Source organism: Leguminivora glycinivorella, chromosome 19 (genome assembly GCF_023078275.1).
Source record: "Leguminivora glycinivorella isolate SPB_JAAS2020 chromosome 19, LegGlyc_1.1, whole genome shotgun sequence".
NCBI classification, from domain to species: Eukaryota; Metazoa; Arthropoda; class Insecta; order Lepidoptera; family Tortricidae; genus Leguminivora; species Leguminivora glycinivorella.
Genome location: NC_062989.1, coordinates 9144969 through 9160702, shown reverse-complemented (window position 1 = coordinate 9160702; position 15734 = coordinate 9144969). Strand labels below are relative to the sequence as shown.

Here is a 15734-nt window from a genome sequence, read left to right as displayed (position 1 = left end):
ACTACCCTGCCTACTGCGCCGCGGTCCCGGGTTCAAATCCCGGTAAGGGCATTTATTTGTGTGATGAGCACAGCTATTTGTTCCTGAGTCATGGATGTTTTCTATGTATATAAGTATTTATATATTACATATATCGTTGTCTGAGTACCCACATCACAAGCCTTCTTGAGCTTACCGTGGGCCTCGGTCAATCTGTGTAAGAATGTCCTATAATATTTAATATCTGGGCAACCGAGCTTCGCTCGGTTCTGTTTCGTATCCTTGACATGTGTCGCCATCTAGTTCAAATATGAATAGTACCTACATCGAGCGAAAGAATTCTCAGCCTTAACAACACAACTACTCCACACGAGATGGCGCGCATTTCGCCACAAAAACTCAAATAGTGTATTTTTCTATTCGTTTTAGCCTTGACCTGTGCCGCCATCTAGTGTTTGCAATAAATAGTACTTACATCGACCGAAAGAATTCTGTCTTAACAGTACAACTACTGCACACGAGATGGCGCGCGAAGAAAAACGCATGAAAACTCGAAAATTCGCGTTTTCCGGGACCTAAGGATAAGTTAGACCGATTTTTCACCCCCAAAAACCCCCACATAACAAATTTCTGCGAAATCGTTAGAGCGGTTTCCGAGATCGTCAGTGTAAATAAATATATAAATAAATAAATAAATATACAAGAATTGCTCGTTTAAAAGTATAAGATTTATTTATTTATTTATTTTTATTATCATCATCGTCATCATGAAATTTCACTTTCAGGTTAGTGATTATATTCCTTTCAGACTTCTCACAGGTGTACTTGATCGATCATTCTATTCTATGAAAATTGCGGAATACTCCATACAAACTTCCACCCCCCCCCCCATTTCAGGAAAGTGGGGGGTTAGAAAGAGACAAAAAGTAGCCTATGTCACTCTCCATCCCTTCAACTATCTTAAAAATCACGTCAATTCGTCGGTCCGTTTTGCCGTGAAAGACGGACAAACAGACACACACACTTTCCCATTTATAAATTTATAATTAATATAGTATGGATTAGTCGCGTACATAACTCGATTAATGCTGGAAATGCTATATCTGCTATTAACTTCCTTCGGATACATCTATGTCAAAATGGTTGGACCCCTCCATCCGCGTTTGTCGCATAATTGGTTTCGAAAATTCCCGGAATTCCCAACGAGAATTGATGGATTGTTTCCTGCAAGTTTGTCCTTGGCAAATTGTTGATCATGGTAATGCTGGGTAGACATTAAATTAATTTATAAAAGGGTAAAATCGTAGGTAACTTATTAATGTACGAATTGTGTTGTGACGTCTTAATGGACCCCGGGGCAATTAAAGCAAATTAAGGTAACAGTATTATATTGAAGGGTTTGTTTTGAGCAAAAGCTAATCCGGTACGGTCACGGACTTTAATTGTTGATCCACTTCTAGCTCATTATATACAGGACATCTCACAGTTAAGCATAGTTAAGCTATGACGTTCCAGTATAAAATGACCTAGATGTGGATCAACAATTAAAGTCCGTGACTGTACCTACAATACATTACCCCATCCCTAGGGTGGATATACTTAGGTTTACCTAATTCGAGTTTTCTAAAAGTCACAATTTTATCCGCATCAACGGAGAGTCAACACGAAACCTCACTTTAGCCGCGTTGAAGTCCACCCCTGGGCCATTTTTGACTAATGTAACCGAAATATTTTTTAATTTCTTTTTATAACTGAATATTCGATATCGGTTGTCAACATAACCGTTTTATGATACAAAAAACCGGCCAAGAGCGTGTCGGGCCACGCTCAGTGTAGGGTTCCGTAGTTTTCCGTATTTTTATCAAAAACTACTCAACCTATCAAGTTCAAAACAATTTTTCTAGAATCTTTATAAAGTTCTACTTTTGTGATTTTTTTCATAATTTTTTAAACATATGGTACAAAAGTTAGAGGGACACATACATACACTTTAGGGGAGCAATTATTTCCGAAAATATTAATATTATCAAAAAATGATTTTATTAAACCCTAAAAATATCAAAATAATATTTTACATTCTCGAATATTTTGTCATTAATCACGATTGACATGAGGACATGACACTTTTATTTATTGAAAAGTTTAAAATAACTCGATTTGCATTCGATATCGACACTATAAAAGTGTACAGGAAAAAAATATTGTCTGCTTTATCGCGGCTCTGTAATTAAAACTCGTCGTGTGGAATCAATTATTTTGTTCAGTCGGACTGGAAATTAAAGCCAAGTACGTTCAATACTTTTCACCTCACCTACTGGTAAATCAACTTTGCTATTCGAAAACGGATAGCAAAATTGCATTTTATCCACAAGAGTGCAAAGTAATTTCATACAAATTTTTACTTGATGTCTTTACCTGTCTGGTAGAATTTACTTATAAATGACGATTTTGAATCATAAATATTAAATACATTGATGGAATTGATTCAATTTGATGTTTTAAAGTTAGTATTTTGTTCGTGTTGGTGTGGTCAAAAATTTTATGTTTCACTCGGTGGCAAAGTTTGAATAACCTTCGTGCCTTGAAACCCTCGCAACGCTCAAGATTCCACTTTTTGAACCACTCGCTACGCTCGCAGTTCAATATTGGAATCTTTCGCTTGCTCGGGTATCAATATTGGCACGTGCGGTTAAACGACGACTTTGCCCCCTTGTAATAGTATTTTATGCAACAGGCGTTTAAAGGACAAATAACTATTTCAAGTCTCGTTTTAATATTTGTTCACGTGAAATTCGTCATAAATACAATGTTTCTGTCCGTTTTTACCCTTAAAGTCCTAACAATGCCAATTTTTTGACCTTTAAATGACGTAAAAACTGAAACTTATTTCAAGTCTCGTTTTAATTTTGTTCACAAGTCTAAATACACTCCCGTTTTTACTGACTGAGAATTCCAAAAGAACATACATAAATAAATAAATAAATATTAAATACATATTTTATACGACATTCTTACACAGATTGAATGAGTCCCACGGTAAGCTCAAGAAGGCTTGTGTTGCAGGTACTCACTACTCAGACAACGATATATATATATACAAATACTTATATACATAGAAAACATCCATGACTCAGGAACAAATATCTGTGCTCATCACACAAATAAATGCCCTTACCGGGATTCGAACCCGGGACCGCGGCGTAGCAGGCAGGGTCACTACGCGCTAGGCCAGACCGGTCGTCAAACATCTTATTGCCCTTAAGACTGACAACATATCTTAATATCAATCTATCAATCTAAATATGTTGTTGTTGTTGTTGTATGCCCTAAGGCACCCCATAGGTGCATAGGGCCTCCAAAAGATCCTTCCACGCCTTTCTATCTTGAGCCACCGCCTTGGCCTCGTTCTAGCTCAATCCATATTCCCTCAGCTCGTTCTCAACGCTCCGCCTCCAAGTGTGTACGGGGCGTTTGCGGGCTCGCTTTCCTCCTTGAGGCCGCCACTCAAACTCTAAATATACCTCTATAAAAGAAGAAACTGACTGATTGACTGACTGACATATCAACGCACAGCTAAAACCGCTGGTTCTAGAGATTCAAAATTTTGGCATTTAGCTTTCTAAGCTGTAGAGGAGCACTAAGAAAGGATTTTTCAAAATTTCACATCCTAAGGGGGTGAAATCCGGGTCCAAGTTCAACGTTTGAATAAGATTATACTTTTAATACGCGGACGAAGCCACGGGAAATAGATGGCAGGTAATTTAACAAAGAGATCCAATGATGTGTGTTCGAGTTTCGTGTTGGCCGTCGATAGCTGTTAATTGTTTTCATTGCGATTGATATCTAAATTTTTAAGCGCGGGTTCGAACCCCGGCTTGCACCAATGAGTTTTTCGGAATTTACATACATACAATACATACAATCACGCCTGTGTCCCATGAAGGGGTAGGCAGAGCACATGAAACTACTCAGGTTTCAGTGCCACTCTTGGCAAATAAGGGGTTGAAAGAAAACGAAACTGTGACATTGCAGTGACAGGTTGCCAGCCTCTCGCCTACGCCACAATTTAACCCATATCCCACAGTCGCCTTCTACGACACCCACGGGAAGAAAGGGGGTGGTGAAATTCTTAACCCATCACCACACGGGCACGGGCGGGGGGTTTTTTCGGAATTTTTGTGCGAAATATCATTTTTGATATTTGGCCAGTTGCTTTTCGGTGAAGAAAAACATCGTGAGGAAACCGGACTAATTCCAATAAGGTCTAGTTTACCCTTCGGGTTGGAAAGTCAGATGGCAGTCGGTTTTGTAAAAACTAGTGCCTACGCTAAATCCTGGGATTAGTAGTTAAAGCGGACCCCAGGCTCCTATTAGCCGTGGCAAATACCGGGATAATGCAAGGAGGATGGTGATGATTTCTAAATTTATAATTTGCGAAACAGGCAGCGAATTACATTCCATAGCGGTACTTTTCCGGTAGGTGGGTATAAATACTACACTTGTGTAAAATGAAGAGTCTCACAGAGTCATTAACGCAAGTCATAACCGCGAACTCGTCTTGAGTAGGTGTGTTGCGCTTTGTCACTTCCGCTCATTACCCGTAGTGTTAGTATCGAGACTATACCATAATAGTAAACTGTTGTAGTTTTTAAATCCATGGGGTATGGGGAGCCATGTTATATACAAAAAAAAAAAAAGTCATTACTTAATTAGGATGAAATTGGAAATTCACACGCAGCTATTTCGTTTTTTTAACCTACCCAATCTAGACAACAAATTTTGCCCATTTAAAAACAAAACTATGAATATTGTTATATCGCCGGGTGCCTGCTATACGGCCACAACTCAAAATTTTTAATTTTCTGGATTATTGCAGATTCGTATTCAAAATTGTTCAATTTACGACCTTATTTCGAGAGCGATAGCAAAAAAGTTCCTTAAGAGCCTTTTTCTCACAAGTGGCCGTATGGAATTGACCATAAATTGTCAGAAGATTCCCTGCAATACGGCCACTTGCCAGTTTGTTCGCATGTAAACCGACGGCCGTTTTGAGTTGTGGCTGTATAGCACACGTTTTAAATGTAAGTTTTGAGTTGCGTCCTAAAAACTTGAGTGATAATTGCGATAAATTCCTTTAAATATTGTGTCAAACAGTCAGTATCACACTTATTATTACAAAATTACCAGCCCGACGCCGAAACTACTACACAAAATGATTAAACAAATCTCAACTTTGTTTTCTTACAAGTGCAGTTCAATATGTCTCATTACTAAGGTCATAATTATTTTTACCAGTCAGTACACGTTGTTCTCTACTTAAATTATTAAAAAACTAGACTTAAGATATTCAAAGGCATTTGTCGAAAGTGTCTTAGTTGTCAAAGCGGACTCCAGGCTCCCATGAGCCGTGGCAAATGCCGGGATAACGCAAGGAGGATGATGATTTGTCTAAAGTGTCTTAAGATCTGCCCTTTTTCCGCTAAACTTGGTTATGGGGGCACTTGGAGGCTATATGGTGCACCGTCGGATCTGGGTGGCCACACTGTCACTCCACAGAGTCGCACCATCCCCATCTGCATCACAAAGATGAGCAGTTTCCGATGCCTGCCCTGATACGGTTCAGCCGACACCAAACCTGTCGAGGCTCCTTAAATCACACCGGTCGGGCCCCGGTCATGCCTCTAAGGGGCCTTGGGGGGGTAGTCGAGACTTTAGTCTGAGAGCCTTTAGCGCGTCGAGGTCTTGGTGGATGGAGGGATGTACCGACTAGTCGGGACAGCCGACTATCCGGCCACATTTGTAGTCGGTGATTAGTCGGCGACTAGTCGGCAAAAAAGGCCGATTAGTCGGCCCCTAATAAGTGATAGAAAAACAGGACGAAAATAAATTAACAGCCGATATATTTGTATTATGTACCTATTGGTTAGTCCTTTCTTAGTCAAAACAACGAATATCTTTAATCATCACAAAAATAAATTCTCATTGAAATTCGAACCTAGGACTATCAGTTTCATAGTCAGGATCAGTGCCCACTAAGCCACACCAGATGTCAAAAAAATAAAATTTTCTCACAGAACTTTGAACCTGTAAAAATAATGAAAATTGCGATTGAATGAGTAAAAATTTTGGTGATTTTAGTTGAAATTTATGTTCTGGCCGACTAGCCGACTAGTCGGCCGTCTAAACGGCCATCCAACCGCCGACTAGTCGGCCTAGTCGGCCAAATCAATAGTCGGTACATCCCTAGTAAACTTGTGTCTGCTCGAATCTTGGCGATTTCACGAAATAGGCACTTTTTTCGGCGGAAGTTTAGAGGTAAAATATGAGTCAGCAGAGGCAAAATATGAGTCAGCACCGACAAACAGTGTGTGGGAGCTGGTTTTAGGCAGCCTCTGATGAGTCGCATAGTGTGGTTCAGCTGGGCGTTACCGCGGTAGTATGGGTGCTGTTTAGCCACACCGCTGAGCAGTACTCGGCAGAGGAGTAGACTAGGGATAGCGTGGTTGTCCGAAATGTTGCTGCGCTGGCACTCCAGGTAGTTCCAGTAAGCTTGTGAATGATGCTGTTCCGGGTCTTGACCTTCGCAGAGGCTGGTCAGGTGTTCCTTGAAATCCAGGCTTCCATCATCCAGGGTGACACCAAGATACGTAAGCTACAAAGTTTTGTTTGTTTCAATTTTAAATAATTAATATTATTTGGTAATGACGTAATATAATGTTGATGATTATAAGCTAGTTACACATAATTATTGCTATCGTTACTGTCAAAGTTCGTAAATAAAATTATTTTAACTATTTGGTGTTTTTTCATATATATTTGCATGATACCTTTATCGAATAATATCGTTTAATTTTGGACGCATCTCAAAATCATAAAAAAATGTTTCTGCAATACAGCCATAACTCTAAATACCTGTCTTTCAGGCATTGTATCTTAAAAATAAGATCTTTTTTGCGAAAAGTGGCATGATCTTATGGAGGGTTATATCATTCCGAGTAAAAATAGCTAAATTTCAAATTCATAGACCTAAAACTCAAGAAGTAAGATCCTATTTAACAGCCTCAACTATACTCTCAAAACTTTGAGACGCGATTTCTCGAAAAAATGTTTTTTTGAATTGCGACCGTATAGCAGGCACACGGCGATATTATTTTATATTAACAAAAAAGTATGGAAGCACCTTTCAACATACGAGTATAATATAAAAAAAGTGTGGTTTTTGCTTTTGAGTGGACTAATAATTAAAAAAAAAAAAATCTATTAACAACAACATTGAATATTAAATTTGACTGTTATTATTTGAAGGCAGAATGTGATTTTAGAGTTCAGCAGTAATATAAAAACGTTTTAATCGAATATTTTAATCTTAAGCGCTGGTGGCCTAGCGGTAAGAGCGTGCGACTTTCGATCCGGAGGTCGCGGATTCGAACCTTGGCTCGTACCAATGAGTATTTCGGAACTTATGTGCGAAATGTCATTTGATATTTGCCAGTCGCTTTTCGGTGAAGGAAAAACATCGTGAGGAAACCGCGGTTTCCTCCGGACTAAATCCAATACGGCTTAGTTACCCTTCGGGTTGGAAGGTCAGATGGCAGTCGCTTTCGTAAAACTAGTGCCTACGCCAAATCTTGGAATTAGTTGTCAGAGCGGACCCCAGGCTCCCATGAGCCGTGGCAAATGCCGGGATAACGCAAGGAGGAGGATGATGATGATCATAATCTTCTGGATACCTTTTATAATTTACAAACTGCAACAATCTTTCGGTAAACATTGCTACAAATGTCGCGGCGTCAAGTGAAGCGTACTCTGTTTTTCCGACTCCCCTCAAAACGCGGCGCTCATTAAACTGATTTCCAGAAATACAATGCTTTTCGTTTGACCTTTACTCAAAGGTCAGGTACAACGCCGAGGTTTGTATGATGGATTATATTTAAGATGTCTGAAAAAGTGAAAAGACTAGTGTTAAATGTAATATTATACTTATTATACTTCCAAATGTCCCACTAGATGTCGCTGATAAACTCCCATAAAAAAGCTGCCTCACGCTATGAAGATTTTTCCACAATACTATAAGTAAGTAGCTAGTTTGATTATGGAATAAATGAGTTTTAAGTTGTCAAGAAAGTGTTTATTTACAAAAGGTAGGAAGTGCAGTGCAGTATAGTGAGTGAACAACTAGCCTGAATTGTTGATAACTCTCGAGCGTAAATGAAAAAGAGGGAAATGACATCATTATATTAAAGTAGCTAAATCATGGAGCTAAAAGAACAAATTAAATTATCTTCATAGATAAAAAATAAGTTCAAAAACTAAAACCCGACTACTATAAAATGTGCTCTAAAAAGTATGAAACAAGATTGAATTAACGTATTGAAAAGAATACGCATCTGTGAATATCATGCATGATAATTTCATAAACTAATCTCATCATCATCTAAAGGTTAAACAAACTTTGGCGCTGTGTGAAACACAAAAATTTTCAGCACTCCAACACGAACTGAATACTGACTATAAAAAATTAAACTAAATCAAATGTATCAATTTATTCAAAATTAATGATTCAGAATCATCATCAAAAAAGTAGCAAACGCAACTCAACTGTCTATGTTTGACTAGCTCAAATGGATACTGATACGCAATAATGTGTTATCCCTAGGCTTGGGACTTTTGGATACTCGCTATGGTTCTGGCATCCGCAGAGTCGCCATTATGTTAAAAAAATTTTTTCGAAGTCAAAGTCAAAGCCTGGAAATAAAACATGTTAGATGTCATGATCTATACGGTTGTCTATTGTTTGCCCGACAGTCATTTAACATAATATTCATATGCCCGAATCTAACTTGCCTGAATTTCATTTGCCCGAATGATTTGTTTACCATAATAATTGTATGACATACTGGTTGTTTATCCGAACATTACCTTCCATAATCATACAATGCCATACTATTTGTTAGCCATATTATTAAGTGCAATAATATGGTTTAATATAATATTCGAACGCCATAAGCAATTATTGCCATATTAATTGTTGCCCATATTATTACCTAACCTACTTTCTGATAGCAGTTTCATTTTCCAGGGGGTCACAGTTCTAACCTAACCTAACCTACTTTTCAAGCAGTTTCATTTTCCAGGGGGTCACAGTTCTAACCTAACCTACTTTCTGATAGCAGTTTCATTTTCCAGGGGGTTACAGTTCTAACCTAACCTAACCTACTTTGCAAGCAGTTTAATTTTCCAGGGGGTCACAGTTCTAACCTAACCTAACCTACTTTCTGATAGCAGTTTCATTTTCCAGGGGGTCACAGTTCTAACCTAACCTAACCTAATTTCATAGCAGTTTTATTCTCTAGTACTTCTAGTAGTGTCGTCTCTGTGATAATTACGCATTTCGATGATTCTGCCAAATCACATTATGGAAATTGACTTTTCTGGTCGCTAATTTGGATGAAAAATGATGGTATGGAATGTGGTAATTACTGATTTCGATGATTCTGACAAATGACATTATGGAAACTGACTTTATGGGAAACAAAGTTTCTAGCACTTGATTAATATAGTAAACAATGATTATGGCATAAGATGTTATGAGAAACAATATTATGATTGTTGAATAGGGTGGCAAATAAAATTATGGCAAATGAAATTCTGGCAAATGGGGGTATCCCGATCTATACGTATACCTATAACAATATGCAATTAATTTTATCACAAATCTATTACACACACGTGTCGAAGTTCACAGTTGACGCGATATGCATAATTATATTTATACTATATACGTATATACTACCTACGATTTACTTTACTATGCATCTTCTTTGATACTTGTGTTTTGTTTGACAGACGACTGACATCTATTTCAAATAAAAACACTTGAGTAATAAATTGTCAGTTCAGATGAAATATCGTTTACGCAATTTGTAACAAAATTTTAAAATGAATAATTTTACGACTTGCGAAATTAAATCCTGGTTAGAGCCGTATCAGGAATTAAAATATGATGAAGAAAAGTCTAGTATATTTTGCTCTTTATGTGATGTTCATTTCTAAGCCGGAAAAAAAGTATTTATTGCTAACCATATTAAAAGTGTATCCCATCAAAAAAACTGTGGTGAATATAGCTTGTTGTTGGATTGGATAGAGATATTGTTGTTAGATATTTTATTTCCAGGCTTTGACTTTGACTTCGAAAAAAAAATTTTAACATAATGGCGACTCTGCGGATGACAGAACCATAGCGAGCATCCAAAAGTCCCAAGCCTATATCCCACATGAATTTTGAAAAAGAATGTCAAATTTAATCGTCAAATTTTTGAGTTGACATCAGGGGGCCGGGGGCCGATTTTTGAGTCTAACTGTCACTAAAATACCGGTTGAAAACGGTGAATTGCCTACTATTTTCAGTGACAATTTTCTGAATTCGAACGCCGTGAGATTCAAAAATCGGCCCCCAGATTTTTGAATCTAGGCTATCCGATTTCGTGAAATTCGTTCAATAATATCTCCACTACTAGCGATTTTAATTCTACCAACAGAATCGAAAACGAGTGGTCATTACCTATAGTTTTAAAATAACTAGCCGTCCTTCTTTAAAAATATGTAGTTCGAAATTCAATCGATCCCCTTATTGCGAAATGTATGTGGAATAACACATTATTGCGTATCAGTATCCAAATATAAGAGACAGATACCTATAATACGCTACGGAACTTGAATGATTGGCTACATAGGAACTTTTCTACGCATTTTGAAATATCCATTGAAAATTGGAGAATACTAAATAGAATACCCTTTATCCCAAATTCAGGCTCATGCGAATGTTAAGCGAGTTTCAATTGATTTCAGGAAAAAACCCATTTTAATGGCCCAATTTGTAAAGCTCGGTATCGATAGAACTTTTTGTTTGTTGTCCTAAGGCTTTATTCTGAAAATTAAATGCGACGCATAAATGGTAAAAATTATCGCTAACTATATACATACATATACATTGATATCCGTACTAATATTATATTTGGGAAGGTATGTGTGTCTGTTTGTTTGTTCGTCTTTCACGGCAAAACGGAGCGACGAATTGACGTGATTTTTTTTAATGGAGAATTGAAACATTCCATAAGTTTATCCACAATAATTGTATTTAACTGTTGTCAATGTAAATCTACAATAGTATCTGTTTTTCTCACTCGCACACCATATTGAGATAGGCACAAATACGAGTTAAGCGAACCAATGCATTTTCAATATAGTTTTAATACGTTTAGAAGAATGAAGCAATTCGTTGGCAATATAATTTACGTGTTTTATAAAACGAAGATATATATATATTCGTAATTTAAGGATTGTAATTTCCATAAGGTATTTTGTAATAAAATTATTATGGTAGCGGAAGATTCATCTCTCACGCATTTTAATGATAAAAATATTATTACTCACTGAGTTAAGGATAAATGAGTACGTTTTTAAGAGCATTCTTAAATGTCACAAATTGCTACAATTAATTAAAATGCATTTAGACTTCATCGAATTCTGATATTTATTTAAATTCTTAAAAAAATGGCGATTTAGAATCCGCACGAAGCGCTTTGCTTCTTCTTTTCTTATTCGCACTGCCAAGGAGTGGAATTCCTTGCCGGCGGCTATATTTCCGAGCTCATATAATCTGGCAACCTTCAAATCAAGAGTGAACAGGCATCTTCTGGGCGAGCTCACTCCATCGTAGGCCACGTCTTTGCCTTTGGCTAGTCTGTGGTCAAGAGTAAGCCCATTTATAATTAAAAAAAAAAAAGTCCTCAAGCTTATTTCCACCCACGCAAAAAATTGTGGATTATTACGATACTGCTTATAATACTGTTTTTGAAATATTGGCCATTATGTTTATTGTAATCGGGCAGGCAAGCATGGTCGTGTGATCAATGATATAATCGTCAGGCCGTCTTTTTCGCACTATTTGTAAGTGCGATAGGGACACAACGATGTGATAAAGTTTATCGAACTGTGCTACGTCCGCAGATATAGGTAATTTTATCGGGAGTTGATATTAATAGGGTTTGGCCGTTCGCCAATCCATTACGACTAGAGATTTTTACATACAAAATTAAGTAAACCGGTTTATGAAAGTACTAACAGTGAGTAATGAGAATATTTACTAAAATATTTGGATTCAACTTACTAAATAAATACAGGGTGATTTTGTAAGCACTAGCCAAACTAAACTAGGTCATAATGAATTAGCTTTCATTATGGGGCCAATGATGAAGTTGCGAAAAAAAAGCCAAATTTTGTATAAATATGCATAAGAAAAGGAAAAATGGCGAACGACATTACACGGAAAATACATATCTAATCAAAAATGTATTAAGGCAAATGCTTTCAACGCTTAAAACCGTAAACAATTGTCATCGAAGCAAAAAGCAATTCCGGTCCTACTTCCTCCGTTTTGTGTAATCAAAAAAATCACCGATTCCCTTTCATATGACCCGTTTATTCTAACAACAAAATGAATTTGCTCGATTTCACTCGCCCGATTGTAACGTTGATTTTTCATTCGTATTTGTTGCCCTTGCTTGTTAAACGGACACATCTCAAAAATTTGAATTTTTTGTATTTTTTGCAGAGAATTAGAAAAAAATAAAAAAGTCTCCTTTAAAGCATAAAGATGCATATGGCCACATCTTCACAAAAATTGTCAACTTATTTTATTTATCGTATGGCATTTTTACGTCTTACTGGATTTCAATTACATAAAATTATTTCCTCAAGTATTAAATCTTAAACTAGAGATTGATGTATGTGCTCTTCAAATACTCAATTGCCGTTTCACTTCTTTCATGCAACGCAGCCACAAATCCAAATATCTCATAATAATTAAGATAATTATTTTCGAATTGTGGCCGTATTGCACAAACTTAGGGATTTTTTTTCATATTACAATTTTATTATTGTATAGAAACATTTTCTTTATTAATGAAATGTAATCATATACTCGTAACATTAGATTGAGGCAGTATATTTTGAGGATTACACTAAGCCCAAATCGTCACTACTTTTAAAAAAAACTTGTATCTTCGTCTGTCAATGAAAAGAAAATTGTAGTAAGTATGTATGGAATGCATATAGACTTACTGCGTTTTAACTTTGAGGAACAGCGTGAGATACGAGATTTTTTAAAAGTAGTGACGAAATGTAACATGACTAACCCAATTAGAGCTATTTTACTGAGGCAAAAAGATCTGTCAAAACTTTTACACGCGATTCCTCAAAAAACATTTTTTTTTGAGATGAGACCGTTTAGCAGGCAGTGGACGATTTGTTCCCTACATATTACATAGTAATGAATGCGCAAAAGGCTTTGATTTGTACGCGGGCACTTTTTGGAGCGAAAAGTTGAATTTTGTTTACGATGTATTCGGTTATGTTTATTTAAATATAAGGTTTGTTTTGGATATAAACATACAAATAAATGTCATTACATAATGAAATGAAAATGAAATATTTATTTTTCAAGTAGGCATATTACAATGCGCATATGAACGTCAAATAAAGCTACGCCGGCTCTAACCCTACGCCTCAGCCTCGAGAAGATTTCAGTCCCCCCTCAGTTGGGAGGGGGGTATCCACTATGGGACCGGCAAGAAACTCGGCGGGCAACTTCTTTTCAAAACATTACATCTTATAATTAACATGCATTAAATAACAACATACAATTTAACATGCAAAAGTATTCATCAAAGAATATGAACAGACTAGGTACTCTCTGGAAATCAATTTCAATAAATTATATTATTGCTTAATAATACGTCGTTCTTCTTCAGAGAAAACATATCAAATTGTCATAGAAGAAAAAGATAATATGAATCTCAATATCATTAAATATGTAATTTACCTACACAACATAAAATATAAAATATTTGATGTGCTTTCTTATCTGAACTGTGTCCTCTATACATAATACAATTATTTTAATTGCTATTCGTTTTTTGTAGTTTCTGGTTCGGGCCATGCATGTTTGTCTGTCAAATAGTCCTCGACTCTGTAATAAGCCTTTAACATCAATGATTTTTTTAAGTAGTTCTTAAGAGCTGGGAGGGGTAATCTCAAAGCAGTGTCAGGTAACTTATTATAAAAATGAATGCATTGCCCAACAAATGACTTCTGTACTTTACGGACACGAAACTTCTTTATGGCAAGCTTATTTTTGTTTCTAGTGTTATAATTATGGATATCAGAATTCTTAGTGAAACAGTCTAAATTCTTAACAACATAAATTATACTATCATAAATGTATTGGGAAGCTACAGTTAAGATATTAATTTCTTTGAAGAGTTCTCTTACTGATTCACGTGTTCCTAAGTTGTAAATAGAACGAATGGCTCTCTTTTGTAATACAAAGATAGTCTGTATGTCAGCTGCTTTGCCCCAAACCAGAATACCGTATGACATTACACTGTGAAAATAACTATGATACACTAGGCGAGCTGTCTCAACATTAGTCAGTTGCCTGATTCTCCTAACGGCGTATGCGGCTGAACTTAATTTGCTTGCTAGTTTCTTTATATGAGGACTCCATTGTAGATTTTTGTCCAATGTTAAACCAAGAAACAGTGTTGTATCTACCATCTCTAAGCATTCATCATTCAAAAGTATTTTTGTATCGATTGGTTTAACATTCGGCAGAGAAAATCGAATACATTTGGTTTTCTTAGAATTAAGAAGTAAATTGTTGACAGTAAACCACTGCAGTACATCAGCTAACGTGCTATTAATTACATTGTAATCCGTAGATTTTCGGTCAACATTAAAAAGCAGTGATGTATCATCAGCAAAAAGTACTATTTCACAAAAGTTTTTCACTATACATGGCAAATCATTTATATAAACCAAAAACAGGAATGGACCTAAAATTGAGCCTTGTGGCACTCCTAATTGGACTACAGTCCCGCTAGAGCGAGTTTTGTTAACAACTACTGTTTGTGTTCTATTGCTAAGGTAAGAAGACATAAAGTTTAGGGCATTTATAGACAAACCATAGTGTTCTAATTTCAAAATGAGCGTTCCATGATCCACACAATCAAAGGCTTTTGAAAGATCACAAAATATGCCAATTGCATCACAAGAATTTTCCCAAAAATTATATATATGTTTAATGAGTACCGAAGCAGCATCGGTCGTGGAACGGCCCCTTGTGAAACCGAACTGTTTGCTTGTAAGTAATCTATGTCTGTTGAAGTGTCCCAGTAGATCATTTAACATTAGCTTCTCAAAGACTTTACTTAGTACAGGAAGTATTGATATGGGACGGAAATTGGTTATATCACTCGAATCACCCGATTTAAAAAGCGGTATGACTTTGCTACATTTCATAAGATCTGGAAAGGTGCCTTGTGAAATTGAAATATTATATATTACGGCCAAGTAAGGTGCTATTATATCTATGACATGACTAATTACTTTAACTGATGTTCCCCATAAGTCTTCCGTTTTCTTTAAATTGAGTGACTTGAATGTTTTAACAATATTTACAGAGTCTACTTGACTAAATTCAAATGAATTATTACATTTCTTAACATTAGCACAAAGTAATGAATGGGCTTGAGCCGCAGAAGAATGTAAACATTTTGTGGTGTTAACGGCTATATTTGAGAAATAATCTTCGAATGCCGAGGCAACATCGCTGTTCGACACTATTTGTTGATTATCTGATACAATGTTGACTTGACAATCGCGTGATTTACATTTACCAGCTTCTTTATTTATAA

General features: G+C 36.4%; 1 protein-coding gene across 1 annotated transcript in view; it reads right to left on the bottom strand.

Moving 5' to 3' along the window:
* LOC125236681 (uncoordinated protein 58-like) overlaps positions 1–15734 on the bottom strand; it is a 258598-nt gene that overhangs the window by 67767 nt on the left and 175097 nt on the right. The window lies entirely within an intron of this gene.